Here is a 24822-nt window from a genome sequence, read left to right as displayed (position 1 = left end):
TTTGGTCATTTTCGGTAAAGCTCACCGTCCCGAATGCAGTAGGTTGTGGCGTGCCGAGCTATGCGATCGGCGTCTTCTTCCTTCTTCGGCAGGGTCCCCTGAAGCAGGTACGCCTTGAATTCTTCGGTCCAGCACCCCTTCTGAGGCTCGAGTGCAAGGAGCAGACACGATCCTGAGGTCGGGCCGCAGGCCGGGCCCCCTGAGGTTGGTGCTAGCGGGAGCTCCTCCTGAGGCAATGCTGGCTTCGCGATTGGGGGGGGTGCTGAGGGCTTGAAGAGCCATTCTTCAAAGACACCGGGCTCCTAAGGCGGGTGCTTGGATGCCCTCTTTGGCGATGTCGTCGGCTTCCTTGTTCGTTCCGTGGGGCACATGTTGTAGCTCCAGGCCCAGGAATTGCTTCTCCATCTTGCGTACCTCCGCCAGGTATGCCTTCATGTGTTCATCCTTCGGCTCGTACACTTTGTTGGAGAAGTTGACGAGCTGGGAGTCGCCCTTGATGGTGAGGCGCTTCACGCCCAAAGCGGCTACGGCCTTGAGGCCGACGATCAAGCTTCGTACTCCGCGATGTTGTTAGAGGCCTTTTCGCCGTGTTGGAAGCAGAGTTGCACGGCGTAGTAGAGCTTGTCTTGAGTAGGCGAAATGAGCACGGCTCCAACCCCCGCGCCCTGCCGCGCGAAGGTGCCATCGAAGTACATGACCTAGCCGTCTGGTGCTTCATTCCCTGGTTAGAGCATCCGGTCCTCGCCTGCGTCCAGTCCTGGGGCATTGGTTCATTCTTCAACGAAGTCGGCGAGCGCAGCTCCCTTGATGACCCTGGTGGTGCTGAACTCCAGCTGAAATGCATGTAGTTCGATGTTCCATTTGGCGACTCTACCTACAACATTGGGGCCCCGGAGTACCCTCTCTAGTGGGTAGGACGAAACGACCTTGATGGGGTGTCCTTGAAAGTAGTGGCGCAGCTTACGTGAGGCGACAAGGAGAGTGAACAAGAGCTTTTGCGGCATGGGGTAGCGTGCTCACGCGTCCTGCAGTACCATGCTGACGAAGTACACCCGGGCCCTCGATGAGGGTCGGATCGTCGGCGTAGTCCGAGACCTCTTATGGCTAAGATGCCTCCTGAGGCTGGTGGACCTTAGGAGCTTGGTTGCCTGTTTGGTGCAGTCAGGGCCTCAGAAGTGTTGCCTTGAGGCTGCGCCGCCTTGGCTGAGTGCACGGAGTCACGTGGCAGGCCCTTGGACTGGTGCTCCTTCCTGACGGCCGCCAGCACCGCACTGGCTGAGTGAGGCATGGCGGCCAGGTAGAGCACCAGGGACTCGAGTGGACGCGGCGCCACCATCACTAGTGGGCTGGTGAGGTATCTCTTGAGATCTTGGAACGCGGCATCGGCCTCCAGAGTCCACTCGAACGGCCCCTTCTTCTTCATCAACTTAAAGAATAGGACGACGCGCTCCCCCAGCTTGGAGATGAAGCGCCTTAGCGCGGTCACACAGCCAGCCAGCCTCTGCATTTCCTTAAGGGTCTATGGCGGGCTCATCCTTTCTATCGTCTTGACCTTCTCCGGATTTGCCTCGATCCCCCTATGTGACACCAGAAAGCCTAACAACTTGCCAGAGGGGACACCGAACACGCATTTCTCTGGGTTGAGCCGCAAGTCCACCTTGCGCAGGCTAGCGAACGTATCTTCTAGGTCCTCAATGAGGGTCCCTGCCTCCCGATATTTCACCACTATGTCGTCAACGTAGGCTTCAGCATTTCTCCCGAGCTGATAGCCCAGAGCGATGTGCATGAGCCGTTGGAAGGTTGCCCCAGTGTTGCGTAGCCCAAAGGGCATGCAGATGTAGAAGTACACCCCACACGGTGTCAGGAAGGCCATCTTCTCGACATCCTGCATCGCCACCTTGATTGGGTGATACCTCGAGAATGCGTCCAGGAAGCACAGCAGGTCGCATTCGGGAGTGGATTCGACGATCTAGTTGATGCGCGGCAGCGGAAAGGGGTCTTGAGGGCACGCCTTATTGAGGTTGGTGAAGTCGACGCACATGCGTTCCTTCCCACCTTTTTTAGGGACCACGACCGGGTTCGCCAGCCATTCTGGGTATCGCACGTCCCGAATGACACCAGCGTCTTGCAGCTTGCGAGTTTCTTGGACAATGAACGACTGCTTCTCTATGGACTGCCGCCGGGCCTTCTGCTTCATCAGGCGTACATTGGGGCACACATTGAGATGATGCTCGATCACCCCCCTTGGGACTCCGGCCAGGTCCTTGGGCTCCCATGCGAACACCTCCTTGTTCGTGCTCAAGAAATTGACCAACGCCTGTTCTTGGTCTAGGGCGAGGTTGGCGCCTATGGTGAAGGTTGCTCCTGATGCCCCATCTTGGTCGACCAGCACCTACTTCATTTCGGCCCGGTCTTCTTCACCGGCGCAGCCCCCGGGGCCTCAGGGACCTCTCCCGCTTCCGGCCGTGCGGCAGCCGCGGCCCTAAAGGCGAGCTTGCAAGCCGTCAGTGCCTCCTTGGTGTCCCCGACCACGGTGAGGACGCTGCTGCTTCCCGACATCTTCATGAGGTTGTAGGCGGGGTGAGTTGCTGCCATGAACTTGGCTAAGGCCGGGTACCTGAGGATGGCGTTGTACGGGAGGCCGATACGGGCGATGTCAAAGTCGATGAGTTTGATGCGGTAGTTGTCGCGGGTACCGAAGGTGACGGGAAGGCGGATCTGCCCCGGGGGTTGGTGGAGCCCTCGACGACCCCGGAGAACGACTTGGTGGGGCGGAGCCGGCCATGTGATATGTTGAGCAAGCCAAAAGCTTCTACGGAGAGCACATTGAGCCCGGCCCCGCCGTCGATGAGGGTCTTGGTTACCACCACGTTACAGATGGTGGGGGTGCAGAGCATCGGGAGCATGCATGCGCTCGCGGTGGTTATAGGATGGTCTCTTGAGTGGAAGGTGAGGTCGGCCTCGAGTGCCACCCATTCAGGAGGAGTTCCCTGTCGCACGCAAGCGGCACCTTCTTGACGAAAGAACTGCTTGATGTGTCGGTCCCATGGCGGCACTTGAGAACCGCCTAGGAGGGCCATGACGGTGTGGGGGGGGGGGGCTGGCGCCGCGAAAAGCATGACGAAGAGGCCGCGCAGCTCTTCCCAGGAGGCCACAGAAGGCTCTAGCAGACTGAGAAGCTAGGCGCGCGGTACACCTGTGACGGCCATGGGGAACCAATTAGCCATGACCTTGTCGTCGCCGCCTTCCGCTCAGACGGCCTCCTCATACGCCCGGAGGAAGCCTGCCGGGTCCGCCGTGCCGTCGTAGCGAGGTGGCATCTCTGGCTTGAACTTCTACGGCCACCGCACTTGCCGTAAGGCGGGGCCGAAGGCCCGGAGCCCCATAGCGCCTCTACGCGTGCCCGTCAGCCCGGACGGAGGGGCGGCGCTCGCCATGAGAGTGGAACGGGGGAGCAAAGCGGGCGGAACTGATGGGGAGGCGAAGCTTCGATGCAACCCTGCCTGGCGCGCCAAATGTCGAATTCAGGGCTCCACAGACCCTTGAGAGGTTCGAACACTGGGGTGCGTATGAAGAACTCCTTTTCCCCAACCTGCCGGCCCAATGATCCCACAGCCTAGCTCGACGAATCCAAGGGACAAGAGACACAACCGTTTATCCTGGTTCGGGCCACCTGGCGGTGTAATACCCTACTCCACCTTTGTTGTGGATTGCCTCAAGGGGTTGAGGATTAACTAATACAGTGGATGAACAACGTCAGGAGGTGAGGTGTTCTTGGGCTCGATGAGCTAGGGAGATGGTCAGGGTGGAAAATGGATCTCCCCCCTTCTATGGTGGTGGCTAAGTCCTATTTATAGTGGCCTTGGTCCTCTTCTCAAATGTAGGCGGGAAGGGATCCCACAACGGCCAAATTCAAAGGAAGAGAACTAGTACAAGCTATCCTGACAAAAGTAGTCTTCGCGTGCAAAAGGCTCTGGTGGTGAAGCTGTAGCGGGCTCCGCGATAACCTCCGTCCTGTCGTCTTGGCGGTCTTGGTCTTGTTGTACCAATATGGAAACCTTTGCTTGATTCCTCAGGACTCCGCGCCTATGCTTTCCCCCTTGGCACCAAAGGGGAAACTGGTACACTGCGCCCGCTGGCGCCCGCCTGGCCTTGGTCGTCATGGCTCATGTCATGTGAACCTCGCGAGGTGCGCCTTGCCTTGATATCTCCGCTCCTCGGGAGCTAGCCCGGTGAGGCCGTCCCCTAGGAAGGTCTTGGTGTTGTCCGCCTCGCGAGGCTTGGCCCCTCGCGAGGATCTTGAGTCATTGCTGCTGAAACTGGGCCGTATCAGGCCGCTGATGGAGCCACGCCGTGGGCCGCAGGCAGGCAAGTCTGGTACCCCCGTTCTCAGGACACCGACAAAGTGGCGCGCTGCATGGGCGCCACTTGTCACAACCTGGGAATTTTCCCTTTTTTCATAGATCCGTTTATTCAAAACGTTTTATCTCTTAAACCATGCGGATAAATCTCGAACCGCTTACATCTTTGGACTCCTCGTGTCGAGATCTTCAGAACTAGATCCTATGTTGATAGGTTTTGATGAACTTTTTTTCACGAAAAAACCAGACGAAGAAACCAAACCGGGAGCATGGGTTTTTTTGCTTTCCGAAAGAGGCACGTCCGTGCCTCTCGTGGATCGAAAAAAAGAGAAAATGCATTTTTTTCCGTTTCTGAGGAGGCACGACCATGCTTCTCACAAAAAGCACAACCATGCCTCCCGCGAAAACAAAACCGTGACTCATGAAAAAATTAGAAAGCGCGTTTTTTTCGTTTCCGAGAGGGACGGCCGTGACTCGTAAAAACACAACCATGCCTCTCGCGGAAGTAAAACCGTGACTCTCATGAAAGAAAAAAAACAGAAAGCACATTTTTTTCGTTTCCGAGTGGCACGGCCGTGACTCTCGCGAAAGCACACCCGTGCGTCTCGTAGAAGAAAAACCGTGACTCTCGCGAAAGGAAAAAAACAAAAAACATGTTTTTTGTTTCCGAGAGGCACGACTGTGACTCTCGCGAAAGCAAAACCGTGCCTCTCATGAAAGAAAAACCGTGACTCTCACGAAAGAAAAAAACACATTTTTACGCGTAATTTTTTTCGATTTTTATCCAAAAGCTAAGAAAGACCGGTGAAAAACTGAAACGTCGAAAAGACCTGGTAAAAACATGGTTTAAAAAGCCGAAAACGCGTGCAAAAATAAAATCCAAAGAAAACACCCAAAACGCGACACATGGCGAATGACTGAGAGCATGCCAAGTGACACTGATTATTGTGAGGCTTCCGAAGGAGTGCTCGTTAACTAGTTGCTCCCCGGCTTGCTGCTACCTTCTCCACCGACCAGGCCAAGCCCCAAGGTGAGCAACACGATATGCCACTATGTTGCACTCTGTGTGCCGCGTAGTTATTTCCTGGCCCACCGACCGCGTGAGCAACACGACATGCCTATGCAGCCCAACTCGTCCTTGTTTTGACCCGATATGTTTTTTCCCCGTTCTGCGATTTTAGTAAATATTCTAGACATGCATATCTCCAGGAATGCCACTGATTTAAAATGCTTACAATTAGATAACCGTGCATTGGATTAAAATGATTTATATATGAAACATGCATAGAATTTCATGTAGTTCACAATATCCAACTTTCATCCATGATAAAAATGTTTAAAATTGTTGTTTGCATTAATTTGCATAAATGCCATGCTAAAATGGTTTATTTCATAACTAATTAACTATAGCTCCGAATCAAATAAACTTTATATGTAAATGGGGTAAAAAAATATTAAGATTAACATGCTGCATGTACTTTGCATGATTAACATAATTAAAATTCTATTTTAGGCAGAACAGTAGCAAATTTGGAAAATAACACATGGGGATTTTCTGGAATTGTTGTTTGTTGTTTTCCCTCATTTAAATTGCCTAGTTAGTGTAGTTTACTATGCTTCACCTCTTGCCATGTTTAACAACATTTAAGCTTGGCATGTACATAAATGGCAATGAACTAGATAATTGAATGTGGAGTTTCATCAGTATGCAACTTGTTGGAAATTGTGCTTCACTTAATGTGTAGTATTGAGTATTGCATCTCGGACATGCATCATACTTGTTTGTGCATCATGCCATGATTATGTGATGTTTGTTTACCATGTTGTTTGCTTCTTTCCGGTTGTGCTTCTTCTCGTTAGCGTCCAATTACGTTGCGAAGTGTGAGGATTCGTTTGACTACGCTTGTTCGACTACTTCATGGATTTGGCCTTCTTGCAGATGGGATTTCAGGCAAGATGACCATTACCTTGGATATCACTACTATCTTTCTTGCTAGTTGTCTCGATGCTATCGCTATGTCTCGCTACCTATGACTTGTTTGCTAGCCTCCTAATTTACCATGATAAGCCTCTAACCCCCACCTTCTTAGAAAATCGTTGTTTGGCTATGTTACTGCTTTGCTCAACCCCTCTTATAACGTTGCTCGTTGTAGGTGTAGTTTTAGGGTGTTCCATGTGGGGACATGGATATCATGGGATATCACAATATCTCTTGTTTAAATAATGCATCTATATACTTGGTTGTGTGTGTGGAAGGCTCGGACTTTTGCCTGGTGTTTTGTTCCACTCATGCCGCCCTAGTTTCCGTCATACCGGTGTTCTGTTCCTTGAAACACGGTTGGGTTTTATGGTCCTTCCTTGACAGTTTGCTTTGAATAAAACTCTTCCAGTAATACCCAATCTTGGTTTTAAATTTTGCCAACATAATAATGCTGATAAATTTATTAACACACAGGGAGTTAGCGCTACCTGTGGATCAATTCAACATAATATAGGGGGGCAATGCTGATGGTGTTGGTCCAAACTAGAGCATTGTGTGGGGCCACCATGGGGAAACCCGAGGTCTGGTTTTACTTGTACGTGTCACTCACCCGTCGTGTCCTGAGAACGAGAAACACGGCTCCTATCGGGATCGTCGACACGTTGGAAGATCTTGCTGGTTTTGTTTTATCATTGTTGAAATGTCTTGTGACCGGGATTCTGAGGATACTTCGGGCTATCTTGAGGTTGAGAACTTTCCAACGTTGATCGCGAGTGTTTTTGATGGACTAAGTTGGGACACCCCTGCAGGGTTAAATTTTTCAGAAAGTTGTGCTCGCTGTTATGTGGCGACTTGGAAATTTATAATATCCAGTTGTAGAGAAATTGACAATAAACTTCAAATAAAATACACCAACCGTGTGCGTAACCGTGATCGTCTCTTTTCAAGGGAGTTCGGGAAGAGAACACTATGGGGCTATGTATGACTTGCAAGTAGGTGTTTAGAATCACTTCTTGATCATTACTAGTTCACGATCGTTTAAGCGTCCCTGATATGCGCTTCTATCCTTGCCGAGACTTCCAAGTTCCTCGAGGATACAACCGCATATTGGGCATGATACACCATCAAAGCCTCTTCACCGAAGCCAATGTTGTCCATGATAATGCTTTAGAAGGAAAGGTGGATATCACCATTCTTGCTCTCCTTGATGGAGGATGCCACCTACGACATCAGTCGTGCTACTAAAGACGGTCATCTCCTCCTCCATCAGGGCATAATTTTTCTTATTCCTCTCATGAGCAGGACTGTGATCAGTGATCAGCAGCAGCAACCTTCTTAGGGCCATCAAGGATGACAATCTTCGACTCCTGGGTATTTGGATATTTAGGCATAGGCGAACCGAGAGGCTCACTAGAGCCCCATGGTAGGCTTGTCAGTAGTCAGACCATAGGAGAAGATGGCCTGCATCTGAGAGTAGTTCTAGATGGGTCCGCTGAGGTACTCGACATCTTTGGGGTAATCCTAAAAAAGGAAGACAACATTGCTAGTTGTGATTGGCATATTAGATCATGTGGAACAAGTGGTAGGTTTGCTGACCCCCCCGACGTGGCCTTGGTAGTGCTCCGCCTAAAAAGAATGGTGAAAGTGTCCTGATCCCATTATGCACCGCTAAGGTATCTAAGCCTAAACACTCAGATCCATCTTCCTCTCCACTTCCCAAGATGGTTGTACACCTGTGTTGAGGTCACCTATGTGCCATGGAACTCAAAAACCTACTTGGTAACAACTTTTAGATGCACCTCCTTGTAGCCCTTATCAGTCCACATCTTGTTAAGGACGAAGGTGGAAATGAAAGGCTATCATTTCATTGTGTTCCCCTTTATTGACCCTCTTACTACTTGTAGATCTACTCATATCACATGCTCACGAACCTATGGTCTAACGAGTAGGGAGTGGTTGGACTTACATCCATCGAAGGAGCAAGGAGAAGGCAGGGAACAACTCTGAGAAGAGGAGGAAGAAGAATCGCCGCTACCGACCATCGCTTACCAGAGAAGACGATGTCAGTTTGTTGCTCATTGGTGAAGAAGCAATCTGGGATGGAGAGCTGAAAGGGACAAAATGGTGGCGTGGGTGTGGGTAGTGAGTCGAAAGGGGCTAAATACGACGAGACAATAGGAGGGAGGTGACCCAATTCCTCCCGCCACTTCTTTGAGGGACCCGCATGAGCTCACACCATCTCCATGCTCTCATAAGCTCGGTGCCCCCTTCTTGCATGCCGAGAGCTTAGCTGAGTGGAAACGATTGATTCAATCCTTCCTTGCGGGCCTGGCTGAGATGCGCTTTAAGTTTTGTGCTATGTGAGCCCAATAGTGCTGACAGGCAACCAAACGGGGCAAATTGCATCCCTAGGGCCTGGCTGGCTGGTATGCATGCTACCAAACATGTCCTTAGCGCATCTCCAACTAAACCCCTCAAACTGTCCTCATATGTTCACATAGACAACAATACATAGAAGAAAAAACGCCACCCTACCGGACCCCCCAAATCGTCCTCATATGCTTGGGTTGTTCGTGAACCTTTAAACTCAGCCCATACATGGGGATGATAGGAGGGTGTGCGAGCATTTCACCATGTCAGACACGGTTGATAGTTTGCATGGACAAATGAGGGTTTAAAGCAGACACTATCCGGACGCGTCCGTGGACATACAAGGGGCCAAATCAACCCAATCTGGTTGGAGTACTCTTATAGATGAAAAAAGGTGTTAAAAATTTGCTGGTATAAAGTTTGGCATTTGTATATAAACATGGTAAGGCATCTCCAATGCCGACCCGCATATTTCCCCCGCATCCGTCCGCGGACAGGGGGAACCAGTCCGCAGACACGGATGTGGGAGGCCATCCAACGCTAGCCACAAACAATTCAACAACTGTTTAAACAAACAGGACGAACTTCATTCGAACCAGATGATATTCATACAAACAGAACAAAATTCATTACATTCTAGACATATTTTAACTAAAAACTATACCGAACTAAGGTAAAAGTAGTCTACGACTGGCGCTAGTGGATATCCATTCCCTCGAGACAGATAGCCTTGACTAGTCTATGGCTGACGGCGGTGGATCACCATTTTCTCCTCCATGTCCGGCAGCCCACTCATCGGACTATTGTGAGCCCCAAAGGTATATGCTTCAGCGCAAAGGGCCCCCACTTCCCCATGTTCAGCTGCGCCGCTCATCAGAGTGGCACCGGGATATGCTTCAGCCGGAGGGGAAGGGTGGCCTTCGCTTCTGTGAAGCACATATCAAGGTTAGTTTTTGGAGCGAGGGACGAGTGTGGTCCACGAACCGGGCAAGACACTGGCTATGTACGCCGGCATCACCTCATCGGTGGTCTTCATGAGATCGAAGCGGCGGTGGCCTCCCATGTTCTACTTCTCTTTGATGATGACGGCGGGCGCGGACGTGCTGGCCACCGCCTCATGGATCTCAGTGAAACCGACTTCTTTCTCCATCGACAAGGCACAATTTTGACGATAGATGGCGCAGTCACAAGCATGGGAGGAGCGGTACAACACGGCAGTGTCCATAGTAGCCACGATGCTGTGCCATCGTGCTCCCCCGCGTGCCGGCCTGGAGCAACTCGCCACTCATCGATGAGCTAGCTTGGAGCTTCCACCTTCGCGAGCTGGCCTGCAGTAGCCTGGAGCATTGAGGAAGCTGGAACAGAGATGTGACAGCCCAAGACCGCTTCTCTAGATACTTTGGCGTAATATATTTATTATACCGCGGTAATTATTTGTTCGTTGCATTCATCATGGTATCATCCAGGTTGCATCGGCAGTCCATTGCCGTCGTACCAAAGTCTGTTGACTTTTTTTGAGACCCCCTTGCAACGTAGCCCAAAAACTTTCCCCGAATCGAACCGCCCTATCGTCACTGGAAGGTTCGGATCAACGCCAAACTATCCCAAACATCTTTCGTTTCTTCAATAGACCTCCCCATTGACTCGGATCCGTCTGATTTCAATCTGAGGGTCCAAAGACTACCCCAACCCCCCTTATTACCTATAAATAGCTGCAAACCTGGAGCTAATTTTGGACAACCCTAAACTTTAGGATATCTGTGCCTTCCTCGCCGCCACCTCTCTTCCCCTCCTTGGATCCACCGCCGCCAGCCACCTCGCGCCACCTCACAGCCACCCACCTCCTTGTTTTACAAACCAAGCTAACCAACACCGCTCGCTCGATCTCCCCTACTCCTGCAAGCCCCCTCCAACCCCCTGCCACTGTCGTGACCAGTAGGTCGAACAGCTCCTCGTGCCTCTCCGCGCTCGCTCCTGAGGAGAGCTGTGCAAGACCCCAGCGAGAGGAGCTCACAGCTCCTATGCAACTGAGCCACAGACGTCCTCGCACTGCCACCAGACTGTCTGAGCCACGCCTTGTCGATGACCAGGACCCCCTCAATCACCCGTCCCCTCTCCTTTCCCCTCCTTTCTCCTTCCTCTCTTCCTCTTGGACTACGAAAGCCCCACCTTATCGATGACTAGGACCACCTCCATTGCTCGTCCCCTCTCCTTCTCCCGCCACTTCTCTCTCATCACTCTCCTTTTCCCTATGCAACTCTCACACTTGTTAAAACATTTAACTTGGTGTTTGCATTAAAATTGCCAAATAACTTACTAAAATGGTTTATTTAACTAATTAACCATAGCTTCGAGTTAAGTGAACTTTATATGTAGATGTACTAGAAAAATGTGTAGAATAACATGGCGCAGTTACTTTGCATGTTTAACAACTCTAAAATATGATTTAGGCGAGAACAGTACAAATTCAAAATTTGCATATGGATCCTAAATTCTATATGTTGTTTCCGACCTCATTTAAATTGCCTAGATAGGTAGTTTACTTATGCTTCACCTCTTGCCATATTGAACAACATTTAAATTGTTGAGTACATAAATGGGATTGAACTAAATGTTTGAATGTCGAGTTTCATAAATATGCAACTCACTGCATATTGGGCTTCACTTAATGTTTATTATTTGTTTGTGCACTTTGTGATGCCATGCATCTTAAACTTCACATGCATCATACTTGGTTGTGCATCTTGCCATGATTATGTGACGTTTCCTCACCATGGTGTTTGCTTCTTTCTGGTTTTTGTTCTTATTGTTAGTGTTTGGTAACGATATAGAGTGCGAAGATTCGTTCGTCTATGCTTTGTTCAAGTACTCATGGATTCGATCTTCTTCAGTGTGGGATTCTAGGCAGGGATGATCATTACCTTGGATATCTTTACTAGCTTTGCCTTGCTAGTTGTCTCGATGCTATCGTTTGGTCTTGTTACGTACCACTTGTTTGTAAGCCTCCCAATTACCATGATAAAGCCTCTAACCTCCACAATGTATGCAAACCTTTGTTCGGCTATGTTACCACTTGCTCAGACCCTCTTATAGCGTTGCTAGCTGCAGGTGTAGGTTGTTCCATGTTGGGATATGGATATCATTATATCATGCTTATTTAATTAATCTATCTATACACTTGGTAAAGGGTGTAATGCTAGGCCTTTTGCTTGGTGTTTTATTCCACTCTTGCCTCCTAGTTTCCATAATATTGGTGTTATGTTCCTTGATTAGCGCTCCTAACATGTGCGGGGTCTATGGGCTCCCTTGATCACTATGCCTTTGTGTTAAACTTTTCCAGCAAGGCCCAACATTGGTACTAAAATTTGCCCAACACAATAATACTATTAAATAATTAACTCATAGCTGGTCACGCCCTCAGGGATTCTTTTAATTCCACATAAATAGGTGGGCTAGTGTTGACGGTGCTTGTCCAAAACTAGAGCCCTTGCGACGCTACCTGGGATAACTCAAGATTCTCAGCGTCCGTAAGCTTCGCTTATCTAGTGGCGTCCAAGGAAGAGTGAGCGTAGCTCTAAAGTGGGGTCGACACACCGGGTGGTCTTGCTGGACTAGTTTTAACTTAGACGAAGGGCTTGTACATGGAACTCCTATGGTGCTTCGTGCTATCATGATGTTGAGGTTTCCAACATAGGCTTGTGGTAATTTTGTAATTGGACGAGTTAGAGCACCCCTGTAGGGTTAAATCTTTCAGAAAGTCATGCCTGTGGTTACGTGGCGACTTGGAAATTTATGACATCTGGTTGTAAAGAACTTCGAAGTAAATATAATTAAAACTAGTCCAGGAGGTGACGTGAACGGGGCCGGCCCGCCAGACAGACAGAGCTCAACCATTAGATTTTTCGATGCTGCAGGGACGGACCCGAGCACGGATGCCGTGCCCATTCTTCTCATGCAATAATCCTAAAGAAAGATAACCGATGCATGGCTCCCGCGGCGGCGAGGCACCAGGTTGCGCACCCAGACTTTTCCACATGCGATTAGCTCATGCGAGAACAAGGCACCAAGCACCACAGGAGGTGACGTGCACGGGAGCTTGCCCGCGAGATAGAGCTCGGCCACTTGGGTTTAGTGATGCCGTAGGGACGGACCCGAGCACAGACGCCATGCCAGTCCTTAATCATGAGGTGGTCATGGGCAGGCTCATGAAGGTGCACAATGTTCATGATGACGAAGCATCGGACATGCAGGTTGTAATATCTTAGGAAATTCATAAGAGGCGAAACCAGTTCTGATACATGCGCAAAATGATACAGGCTGCAGGGGCGGGCCCTGATACCTTGAGGATAATGCAGCCCGAGGGGCGCCCTCAACTGAACAAACCAAAAAGTCACCTAGCATCGTCGTTGTAGAAGTGTTGGAGTAGCTGAAGATGCATGCTGCAGAGGTAGTTTCTCAGAGTCGTCCGGCACCTGAGTCCTAGGAGACTCCAGAGGTCTAGGAGGCTCGCGAGGGTTAGGCACCTCCTCCATCAAGATTGCCTGGCGCCTGGCCTCGTGAGCCAAGGGCGCCCTGCGTGTGGTGCTGGTGCACGGCAGCCATGTTCAGTAGGCCGAACGGCATACAAACATAGCTACGGGGACAACCCCCACTCTGGCCGACGCGGGACGACCAGAAGAGCTCCTGAGAAGTAGCCTTGTTAAGGCCTGGGATGTTGATGCAGATGCGCAGCTCACCACCTGCGTCAGGGGCGGCAGCTGTGCCGAGTGGTGTAGGGCGACGCTCGCCGCGCATGGCTCGCGCCTCCTGAAGCTCTTTGATTGCCTTGGGGATGAATTCCTAAGCGCCCGGTGGCTCGCACCCTGCGCCCTGCTGACGAAAGCGCGTGTTGAAGCATGCCTCCACATGGTGCCTGAACGCCTCCGTCGTGACGCTGGTCAGGTCAGAGGCCCTCCAGACAAGAGCCCCCGAGCCCGTCCCGAGAGGGGTGCCAGGAGCGCCTTCCTATGCGAGGGGGAAAGGCGCCCTAGCAGTGGGCGCGGGGCCTGAGGCATAATCGTCGGACGCCCCAACCTCCTGAGGGCCTCTGAGGAGAATCTGCTTATTCTTCTTGGGGACGGTGAAAGTGCAACTATCCCTAGGTGGTTTTGGTAATTCCTAACAACATATAGCTCATTGAGATAATGCTATTTCAAGATTAATATCTCAGGAAAGTTCAATGATTAGCATGGCATGGATGAGAAAAGTGGACCCCTCAAAATGCTAAGGACAAAAGGATTGGCTCAAGCTAAAAGCTCAAGACTCTACACTTTCTATTTTAGTGATCCAAGATCACATTGAGTCTATAGGAAAAGCTAATACTATCAAGGAGGGATGAGGTGTTGCTTAATGAGGCTCTTGCTCAAAATGCTTAGTGATATGCTCCAAAACCCTCAATTACTCTCTCACATCCACATATGACCTAAACCAAAAGTCAAACTTGGCCCCACCGATTCTTTCTATCCGGCGCCATCGAGTTCAAATGTCATAGCCACTGCCACAAACCCTAGGCCATCGAGTTCAATTACTCTCTGGTTAGCTTATTACCAAATTCGGTCTCAACGAGTTTGTGTAATCGGTCTCACCGAGATTACGTTATGCCCAAACCCTAACCATATCGGTCCTACCGAGTTGCATGTCAGTCCCACCGAAAATCTCTAACGGTCACTAGGTTTACATTTTCGGTCTGACCGAGTTTGTGATTCGGTCCCACCGGGATTGGAAAACTGTGTAATGGTTGGATTTTGTGTGGATGCTATATATACCCCTCCACCTCCTCTTCATTCGAAGAGAGAGCCATCAGGACACATACACCATTCCAACTCATATGTTCTGAGAGAGAACCACCTACTCATGTGTTGAGACCAAGAAATTCCATTCCTACCATATGAATCTTGATCTCTAGCCTTCCCAAGTTGCTTTCCACTCAAATCTTCTTTCCACCAAATCCAAATCCTATGAGAGAGAGTTGAGTGTTGGGGAGACTATCATTTGAAGCACAAGAGCAAGGAGTTCATTACCTACACACCATTTGTTACTTCTTGGAGAGTGGTGTCTCCTAGATTGGCTAGGTGTCACTTGGGAGCCTCCGACAAGATTGTGGAGTTGAACCAAGGAGTTTGTAAGGGCAAGGAGATCGCCTACTTCGTGAAGATCTACCGCTAGTGAGGCAAGTCCTTCGTGGGCGACGACCATGGTGGGATAGACAAGGTTGCTTCTTCGTGGAACCTTCATGGGTGGAGCCCTCCGTGGACTCGCGCAGTCGTTACCCTTCGTGGGTTGAAGTCTCCATCAACGTGGATGTATGATAGCACCACCTATCGGAACCACGAAAAAAACATCCATGTCTCCTATTGCATTTGAATCCTCCAAACCCTTCCCTTTACATTCTTGCAAGTTGCATGCTTTACTTTCCGCTGCTCATATACTCTTTGCATGCTTGCTTGAATTGTGTTAAGATTTCTTGACTTGTCCAAAGTTGCTAAAATCTGTCAAGAACTAAAATTGGGAAAATGATAAGTTTTTATTTGGTCAAGTAGTCTAATCACCCCCCCTCTAGACATACTTTCGATCCTACAAGTGGTATCAGAGCTTTGGTCCCCATTTGTTTTAATTTCCATAGCATTTGGTTGTCATAGCCTTGGTTTCACAACCTAGGAGAGTATGGCGTCTAGCGAGGGAAATTACCACCGTAGAGGCCCTTACTTTGATGGTACTAATTTTGCTAGTTGGAAGCATAAGATGAAAATGCATATTCTTGGACATAACCCCGCCGTATGGGCTATTGTGTGTATTGGCTTGCAAGGTGAATTCTTTGATGGGAGAGAACCGAACCGTGAAGCTACCGCGGAAGAGTTGAAGATGCTGCAATACAATGCTCAAGCTTGTGATATCCTCTTCAACGGATTGTGCCCCAAAGAATTCAACAAAATCAGCCGTCTTGAGAATGCAAAGGAAATTTGGGATACTTTGATTGATATGCACGAATGTACCGACTCCGTCAAGGAATCCAAGTTGGATGCGCTTCAAAGTCAGCTTGACAAGTTCAAAATGAAGGATGGTGAAGGTGTCACTGAAATGTACTCTAGGCTTGCTCTTATCACAAATGAGATCGCTGGCTTAGGAAGTGAAGAGATGACCGACAAATTCATCATCAAGAAGATCCTAAGAGCTTTGGACGGAAAATATGATACGTATGCACATTGATCCAAATAATGCCCAATTACAAAGATCTCAAGCCAATGGAAGTCATTGGAAGAATTGTTGCTCATGAGATGTCACTCAAGGATAAGGAGGAGCTCCATAACAAGTCAAGTGGTGCTTACAAAGCCTCATGTGAAGCTCCCACATCATCAAGTGAGAAACAAACCTTCAATGAAGAATTGAGCCTAATGGTGAAGAACTTCAACAAGTTCTACAAGAGTAGAAGCAAAGAGAGAAGTTCCAAGTCAAGGTCCTACAATGAAAAAAGATCTTCTAGTCGAGAGCGAAATTGTTACAATTGTGGAAGACCCGAACACTATTCCAATGAGTGTAAGGCACCCTACAAGAGAAGAGAAGATTCTCCAAAAAGAAGAAGTAGAAGAGAAGAATCACCATCAAGAGAGAGAAGGAGTAGAGATGATCGTTATGAACGAAGAACATCCCGGAGAAGCAAAGATTCTGGAAGGAAGGACAAGTCATCAATGAGCTACACAAAACGAAGACATCAAGCTCATGTTGGTGAATGAGTATCCGGCTCCGACTCCTACAATCACTCTGAGAGAAGCTATCACTCCGACTCCGAATATACTCAAGATGAAGGTGTTGCCGGTCTAGCACTTGTGTCAACCAACTCCTACGACATATTTGATTCACCAAATGAAGGACTTGGAAGATGCTTCATGGCTAAAGGCCCAAAGGTATCACACCCCGAGTATGTTGATTTCAATAGTGATGAAGATGACTTGTTAGGTGATGATGATTTACTTGTTGACAACTCTAGTGATGAATACTATGATGAAATGTCAATTAATCATGCTAATCAAGATAAAATGAATGACAATGATAAGGAGAAGATTGAGTTTCTAACTAAATAACTAAACACTCTTAAGTTAGCTCATGAAACTATCTTAGGAGATCATCGAGAACTTTTAAGGACTCATGAGAAATTACGTTTTGAAAAGCTCAACCTTGAGCAAGAGCATGAGTTCTTAAAGGCAATCAATGATGATCTTCGCAAGAAAAATTCTTCTTACATTGCCAAGCGCTTACTCTTATCCACTTACATGCCTCAAGTCAAGTCTAGTAACAAGAACAAGAAAGATTCTTCCTCTAGTAGTAACAATAATCTTGTTATCCAATGTTGTTGCTTCTAGTAGTTCTCTTGATTCTACTAATGATTCTCTTAGCCAAGTTACACTTGAGCAAGAAAATAGCTTATTGAAGGGAATTATAGAGAAAGGTGTTTACAAGAGCCTTGCCGGGAGTAAGCAATTCGAGGAAATTGTACGCAAGCAAGGAAGACACCGGAAGAACCAAGGTGTTGGTTTTGAACGAAAGTTCAATGCCAATGGAGTTGATTGGGAAGAAGATCAATACCCCAAGACGAAGTTTGTTCCTCAACAAGAGAAGTATGATCCTACTTCCTTCAAAGGGACACAAGCTCAAGATGATCTTCCACCACAAGACCACAAGCAAAAATGCAAGTATAAGCTTCAAGAGGAAATTGATGCTTTTGAAGAAGCACCCAAGGCCTTGGTCAAGTGGGTTCCCAAGACTACATCAAGTTCTACTTCATCAAGTATGACTACAACTCCAAGGATTCCCATCAATATGATGTGGATCCCGAAGAAGAAGAACTAGAGAGTTCATGAGGGTGACTCCGCCAACATACTTCACTCTTATCATTTTGGCAAGAAAAAGTGCAATCAACTTCCACATCTTGCACTAGTTCAAGGAGTCACAAACCCTCTTGTTGGTAAGACAAGGGACAAGGTAACCTAATGCTTTCATAGACATCATCTTGTGTGTGCATCACTCTATGTCTATGGATATCCTTGTTTGTTCCTTGTGGGACTAACCCGTGTAGGTATTGAAAGTGCAACTCACTCCAAAGGATTGCTCCAAATGATCTACATCAACATTGAGCATCCACATCTCCAACACCTACATGAAGTCTTCATCGACAAAACCCAAGGTTAGTTCATCCCTCTTAGGGGGGATCTCACATCTAGGGGAGATTTACTCTAAGAATTGAGCTAAAGCAACTCTAATGGTGTGAACACAACAACACTTTATGTAAAAGTGGTAACCCCACTTGTGCTTAAACGATGAGTATGACCTATCATCAAATGTTCTCATTTGACTCCTAAGTCAATATACTCATATATAGATGACCTAGTCATCGCTAATTGCTTGATAGATGCTAGAATTGGTTGTGCATGCTTTGCCACATATTTCATTTGCCATTTTATTGTGTGAGCATGTTGGTTGCATAATTTACTCATTCGAGGACATCCACTTGTTGCTTTGATTGTTTGGTTCCTTTTTCTTTTGCCAAGTGGATGGACAAGAATGCCTAAGAACCTTCTCTAGCTATCTATGCTTTTCTTGTCTCAAACTCTATTCATGCTACATCACAAAGTTTGATCAAGTCAGATTCGAACCACTCTGTGTGAGGAGCACTCCGAGTCCCCGATTCGTCATAGACTTAAACTTCCAAAACTTCTTTGTGCGTTTCGGTCTGACCGATTCATCCATTTCGGTCATACCGAGATCACTAAGTCGATCTAGGTTTTCAATCTCGGTGCAACCGATTTGAACTTTTCGGTCACACCGAGTTTCAGTAACTGCTTGCAGTTATGAATCTCTGTGCCACCGAGTTGTTCCACTCGGTCACACCGACAGGGTCAGGCTATATATATCCCTGGGCCAAAATTTGGAAAATTTTCCGAACCCCTTCGCCCGCGCTCAGCCTGCTTTGGCTCCCTGGGTCTCCGGATCATCCTCCTCATCGCCAGCTGCATCCCGCCGCCGTCAACGGAAATCGTCTCTGCCGTTGCTGCCGTAGCAGGTCCATAGCCGCACTTAGGGTATGGACTTGATCCTTGTGCTAATCCCTCTCCGATTCCTAGCACATTGTTTTGCCATGTATCTTGCCACGATTGAGATCACTCTATCCAGCGAAATCACTCCGTAGTTTAGTCGTGGATTGAAAATTTAGGGTTAGGTTTTTGCCGAAATCATCTCGGACTAACCGAGTTGTTGAAATCGGTTCCACCGATTTGGCTAAGGCCATTGCACATGTGATTCTCGGTCTGACCGAGAATTGCAAATCGGTGTGACCGAGTTCAATACTTTGTGAAACCCTAGCAGTCTCGGTGCCACTGAACTGTGACTCGGTCTGACCGAGTTCACTAGTTTAGGTTCCAAAAGCTGCTTCGGTATCACCGAGTTTTCAAATCGGTAGATCCGAAATGCTTTCTGTGGAAAACTAAAACTAAGTTTTTAACTCATTCTTTTGCAAAAACCTCTATACTTTGTGATGCTCATCCAATCTACCTCATCTATAATCTACTCATAGGGTCTGCTGTCAGTGTTTGCATCATGTCAGATCAGAGTGATAGTCAGAACAAGTCTGAGGAGCAAGTTAACATGAGTGAGGGCACTAGTCCCTCTAGCAGCTTTGATGAGGGAAACAGGAGTACACCCAGCAACTTGCCTAAGGCAGCCACCAGGACCAGAAAGAAGAGAACCTCAAATTCTGAGGATGAGGACTATGTGTCTGTTGAGGAAGAGGCCACCTCAAAGAGGAAAGTTCTGAAAAAGGAATATGGCATAGCTGCTGCTACTAAGCCAGGAATGAAGCAAAAGGTTCCTGCCAAGAGAGTTCCCATGTCAAAAGCCAGAACATCCACTCAAGAGACTTTGGGATCTGCACCCAAATAACAGGTTGTGGCAGAGAAGAAAGGGAAGGAAAGGGTCAAGAAGACCACTGCCAGAGTGCTTGGCAGATCTTCAATAATGAGAGATTCTGAAGAAGAGGAAGAGGAAGAGGATGCGGCACCAACACCCAAAGCTCAAAAGCTTACGGGAGATGCTATAAGGGCAGGGGCTGCTCCATCTAAGCCCAAAACTGCTCCTAAGACTGCTGCTCCAGCTCCAAAGCCAAAACCCAAGAGGAGCACCAGGAACATCCCTGCCGAGGAGAAGAACACGGCCCCAATGCCTCAAACTACTGAAGAAGATGATGATTTTGTTGTTTTGAGGAAGTTGAAGCCCAAAATTCCAGATCATAATGATGCTCACCCAGTTGCAGAGAACATGAAAATCAGGAAGGATTTAGGATTGAGGCTATGGAGAGAGTCTGATCCATAGGCCACCAGGAGAAGGACTGTTGTGGACTACATGTTCCATACAAAGGAACAACAGGACTTCTATGAGACTATTTTACTTGACAAGAAGCCCATAGTGTGTGACATGAGATGGATTGATTGGAAATTCATTGAGGAAAATGAGGACCACTTCCCTAGTGTATATGATAGCTTCAAGGCATGTGGAGTCGATGAGTTTGTGGCTCAGAAGCTCACAAAGTGGAATGATGAGATTATTATGCAGTTCTACTCCACAGCTCATTTCTACCTAGATGGAAGGATTGTCTGGATGTCTGAAGGTACTAGGTACCAGTCAATGGTTGAAGAATGGGCAAAATTGATCAATGCTCCTGAGGATAATGAAGATGACTTGGATGTCTATGCCAAGAAGAAGAAGGATCACAACACCATGGCACATATGTACAAAGAGATCCCAGATGCTGCTCTTGAGACACACAAGTTTGGATCAGTACATTACCTTCTGTCAGGTTTGCCAACAATCAACTGGATCCTTAGGCACACTCTATTGCCAAAGTTAGGTGATCACAAGATGATCAGAGGCCATCAATTAACCTGCTTCACATATTTGATGTGCCTCAAAAGTTCAAAGTCATGAGCCTAATTGTGGAAACCATAAAGAGAATAGCTGTAGATCAGAAGAGAAGTTGTGGGTATGCCCCATAGATCCAGGAGCTAATCAACTCCAAGATGGGCACTGGCACATATCTCTTGGACAAGGAACACATGCCCATCTACCCAGACTTTAAGGACAACACTGTGGTGATGGATGAAAATGAACCATCTTCTGTGCAAGCACAAGCAAAGAGGAAGAAGGCAAGGACTGAAAAGGCTGCAAAGATGCCAACCATTGATGAGGCATCTCAGTATCTTCTGAAGAGCAAGCAAGATCAGCTTGGCTACTTGATTGCCTCCACTCTGAGGATTGAGAAGGGATTGGCCACCCTGACTCAAAACCAGGAGAGCTTGGAGAGGATCATGGAGCAAAAGTTCTATGATTTAGATGTGAAGGTCACTGAGATCCAGTCAGTTGTTGAGCAACTTCATGATGAAGTGCAGGAGAAGAAGGGCAAGTCTACCACTGATGCTTTTGCTAGAGTGCCCAGAGGACAGAGATCTGCTGCAGTGCCTGTTACAGACACCAGAGCAACTTCATCTGCACCAGCTACAGCTTCAGTGCCACCAGCTCCAGCACCCACTCTGTGACGCCCCAAGACCGAAGCTTCAGTTGCCTTTCTTGTTTTCCGAGATTTCTTCGTGTGATTTGTTTGGTTCGTTGCTTTCTTCTTTGCATCTTTTGCATTGCATCATGTCATCATGCCATTTTTTCTCAACAATCAAATCGTATGGGTCTTCGATCCATTTAAATTGAGGGAACTCACATGGTGGTTTCTCTTTAAAACATACCCTCCCGATATTTAGGGAACTATAATAAATATTATAACACACTTGCAAAATAATTCCATGTATTTTATACTTCAAGTTTGGTCCCCAAACTTTGCCAATAATTTCTTTCACCGCTTTCCCGTTCTCCACAAAAATTCTGAACATTTTTGGACTCTCCAAAAATGTTTTCCTAATTCAAACTCATTTGAATCACATTAAATGTGTTCGAATGCAATCCTTCCAAACGGCGCCAAATGTATTTTTCTTGGATCAAGCTCCTTTTTATGAGTCTAAGAAAATTGGCGCCCTGCACAAATTCTTCTCCTATCTCTCTCTACATTTCTTATTTCTCGGTTTATTTGTTAAATCAGGAAATAAAGAAGTAATTAGGAAGAGGGAGAGAGAGAGAGCCCAACCTGGCCACTTGGGCCTCCTGCGGCCCATTTGGCCCAAGGCTTCTCGCAGCCCAACCAGCGCTAACCCTAGATGGCCCGAGGCCCAGCCAATCTCCCTCTCCTCTCGATCCCTCTCCCTCTCATCCTCCCGATCCCATCTTCCTCTCGCTCTCATCCTCTCGATCCCTCCAGGCCGCCGCCACCCACACACACCAGGAGGAGTCCCGCTTCGTCCCCTCGTCCTCCTCCCGCAGCCGTGCCCGAACCTCCATGGCATCGCCGCCCTGCTGACTCCAGCGAGGACGTGCCTCCCCTCCAGCCGCGAGACCCTCTCCGTCGCGCCATCCCTACCCCCCAGAGCCGTTGCCCTTGTAATGACCCAAATCTGATAAGATTCGATTTCTCTGTGCTCACTGTGCTAGTCCCTGGATCGACTCGCTAGCACACACAGTACATATGAATATCAAATAACAAGTGCATCAGTTACTACAACGTATGATCCAGAATTCATAAAGTATTACAAACTGAGTAGCACATAGCTAACTTTATTCAATAATATCAGCGGAAAGGTAGCATAATAAACGACGAGTCCATCAATGCCCACTAGAGAATATGTCGAGTGAAGGCTCGCGACCCTACTGTATCTCACTGATCATCTGAAAATCCTGCAACATGATAAGTTGCAGCCACAAAGGGTCAATACATTGAATGTATTGGCAAATCACACAAAATGATATAGCAAACCTACATCCACAAAGCAATGTATGACAAACAAAACACACAAGTTAGTTTGGAGAAGAATGTCTTCACCTACCTCCACTACCTGAACTCACAACCGTCTCTAATTTACTCGCCCAAGATAACCCAAAGATTCTAAATAAACATGACAAGAACTTCAGAAGTATGTCTTAAGTGCGCTCTGTCAGTGGCGCGTTCTCTAGGAACAATAGAGCGCTCTGCCAAGGACACATTCACCTGATTTATGTTCCGAAAACTATACCTCGCCTCAAGTGCGCTCTGTCAATGGCGCATTCTCTAGGGGCAATAGAGCGCTTTGCCAGTGACGCATTCACCTGGTTAATAATCCCGAGCCTACGGCTATAAACACTCACCACTTTCATGGATCACTCGAGACATGCCCACGTCTACCATAGCAAGTTGATCACACCATCACAGAACACAATCAATACCAAACATGACAACACGGGGTACACATATCAGGCCAACACATATATCATAGCATAAAACCACACATGCATAACAGAATATAAGATGAGCATAATCAAAAAGTGCAACTTGCCTTGAACGCTGTTGAAGTACTCTAATGCTCAATTCTAATCCGCTTCACACTCCGGACAATCTATACGATTAACGAAGGCACCGATAAATAAACCGTACTCCCATAACACCACAATAAAGTAAAAAGCAACAAATTCAAATAAAAACTTAAATAACAGAACTTATCAGTAGATATATATCATCTACATGCTGGCAGGATCACAATGCAAAAAGAATCAACTGAATTGGATCAATGGTTTAAAAGATATGGCCTCCGGAAGTTTGAATTCAAATTTAAACAACTTCATATTTGAATAGTTCAACAATGTGAAATTTTGGTTCTGCGGTATTCTCCTGGTCTCTACGAGTACACAGGAAAAACAATCGATGAATTTGGAGTTCCGGATGTCAAGATAAACCTAAATGAAAATTTCATATGGAATCTGCAAAGAAAAATTATGCCATAATAGTGTTCTGGGAAGAACTGCCGCGGCTGCCGTGGACGTGCCACGTGTCGCATGATGATTGGCTGGAGGTTGTTTGCTGCTGTGGCTAACCGACGAACGTCCACTAAATAGTGCATACCGGTTTATAGAAAAAGAACAACACTGATCTAATCCAGACCGTCGGAGGGAGATCGGACGGATGGGATGACTCACCGGAGAGGAACAGAGTATGCCGGCCGGAATTGAACGAGACGGCGGCGGCGCGGCTCGGATTTGAAGCTGGCGTCGCTGGAGAGGCCTCCCGAGCTCGGGGAGAACAGGACGAGGCGAGGAGGGACACGTAGAACTCCAAAACGTCCTCCGGGACGACCGGGCCTTCTGCTAACGTAGGTGAGGTTCGGCTGGAGCGGCGATGGCGGTGTTCGTCGGGGCGGAGGTCGAAGCACTCGGGTGGGTGCTTCCCTGCGAGAACTAATAGATGAGGGAGAGAGACGAGACCATGGGTAAGAGAATAGGGGCAGAAGGAGAAGCTAGGAACCTTCTGTGGCGATGAAATCGAGTGGCGGAGGTGCTCCTGCGGTGGCGGACTCCGGCGAGATCCGGGTGAGGTGAAACGGGCACGGGAGAGAGGGATTTTGCCAAAAATCGGCAGAGGAGAGTAAGGGGACTATTTATACGGAGTCAAGACTGGGCGAGGGACAGTAGATCGATCGGAAACGATGGGGATTTGGATCGGGAGGAGTCTCCAGGAAGAACACGGGCAGAGGAGAGAGATGACAAGCGGGCCATCCCTGTCAGCGGGAGAGAGAGAAGAAAAGAAAAACAAAACGTGAAGTGCGGGGTGGGCTGCGGCTGTGAGGGAAATGGGCTGGCCTGCCTGCTGGGCTGGGCGCGCGGGCGAGGAAAAGGAGCTGGGCTGCAGCTGTGCTGCACGACGGCCCTGTGCACGCGTGTGCGGTTCCTCTTTTTTTAAACCTCTGCTACAGAAGTAATAATATAGGTAAACAAATCTAAAACAAAACAAAATAAAATTACCAGAACACATAGTAAGACATTAATTCTACTTTAAAAAATAGTGAACATTTTTAAAACACAAATACACTCGAAAGAATATTTTGCAATACGCGCATATAAAGAGTATGATAACAACTATAAAATAATTTTGAGTTACTACAACGCCAAAAATAATTTAGG

The 24822-nt window shown here is 47.9% G+C and overlaps 1 long non-coding RNA gene across 1 annotated transcript; it reads right to left on the bottom strand.

Moving 5' to 3' along the window:
- Window positions 1-23203: 23203 nt before the first annotated feature.
- On the bottom strand, window positions 23204-24414 carry LOC123082022 (uncharacterized). The gene is made up of 3 exons (XR_006438913.1): window positions 24167-24414; window positions 23842-24090; window positions 23204-23264 (listed from the first exon to the last, which is right to left on the bottom strand). It is a non-coding gene; the product is annotated as an uncharacterized lncRNA (long non-coding RNA).
- Between the last annotated feature and the right edge of the window lie 408 nt (window positions 24415-24822).

This window comes from Triticum aestivum, chromosome 4A, assembly GCF_018294505.1.
Source record: "Triticum aestivum cultivar Chinese Spring chromosome 4A, IWGSC CS RefSeq v2.1, whole genome shotgun sequence".
NCBI classification, from domain to species: Eukaryota; Viridiplantae; Streptophyta; class Magnoliopsida; order Poales; family Poaceae; genus Triticum; species Triticum aestivum.
This window is presented reverse-complemented; position numbering and strand designations above follow the sequence as displayed.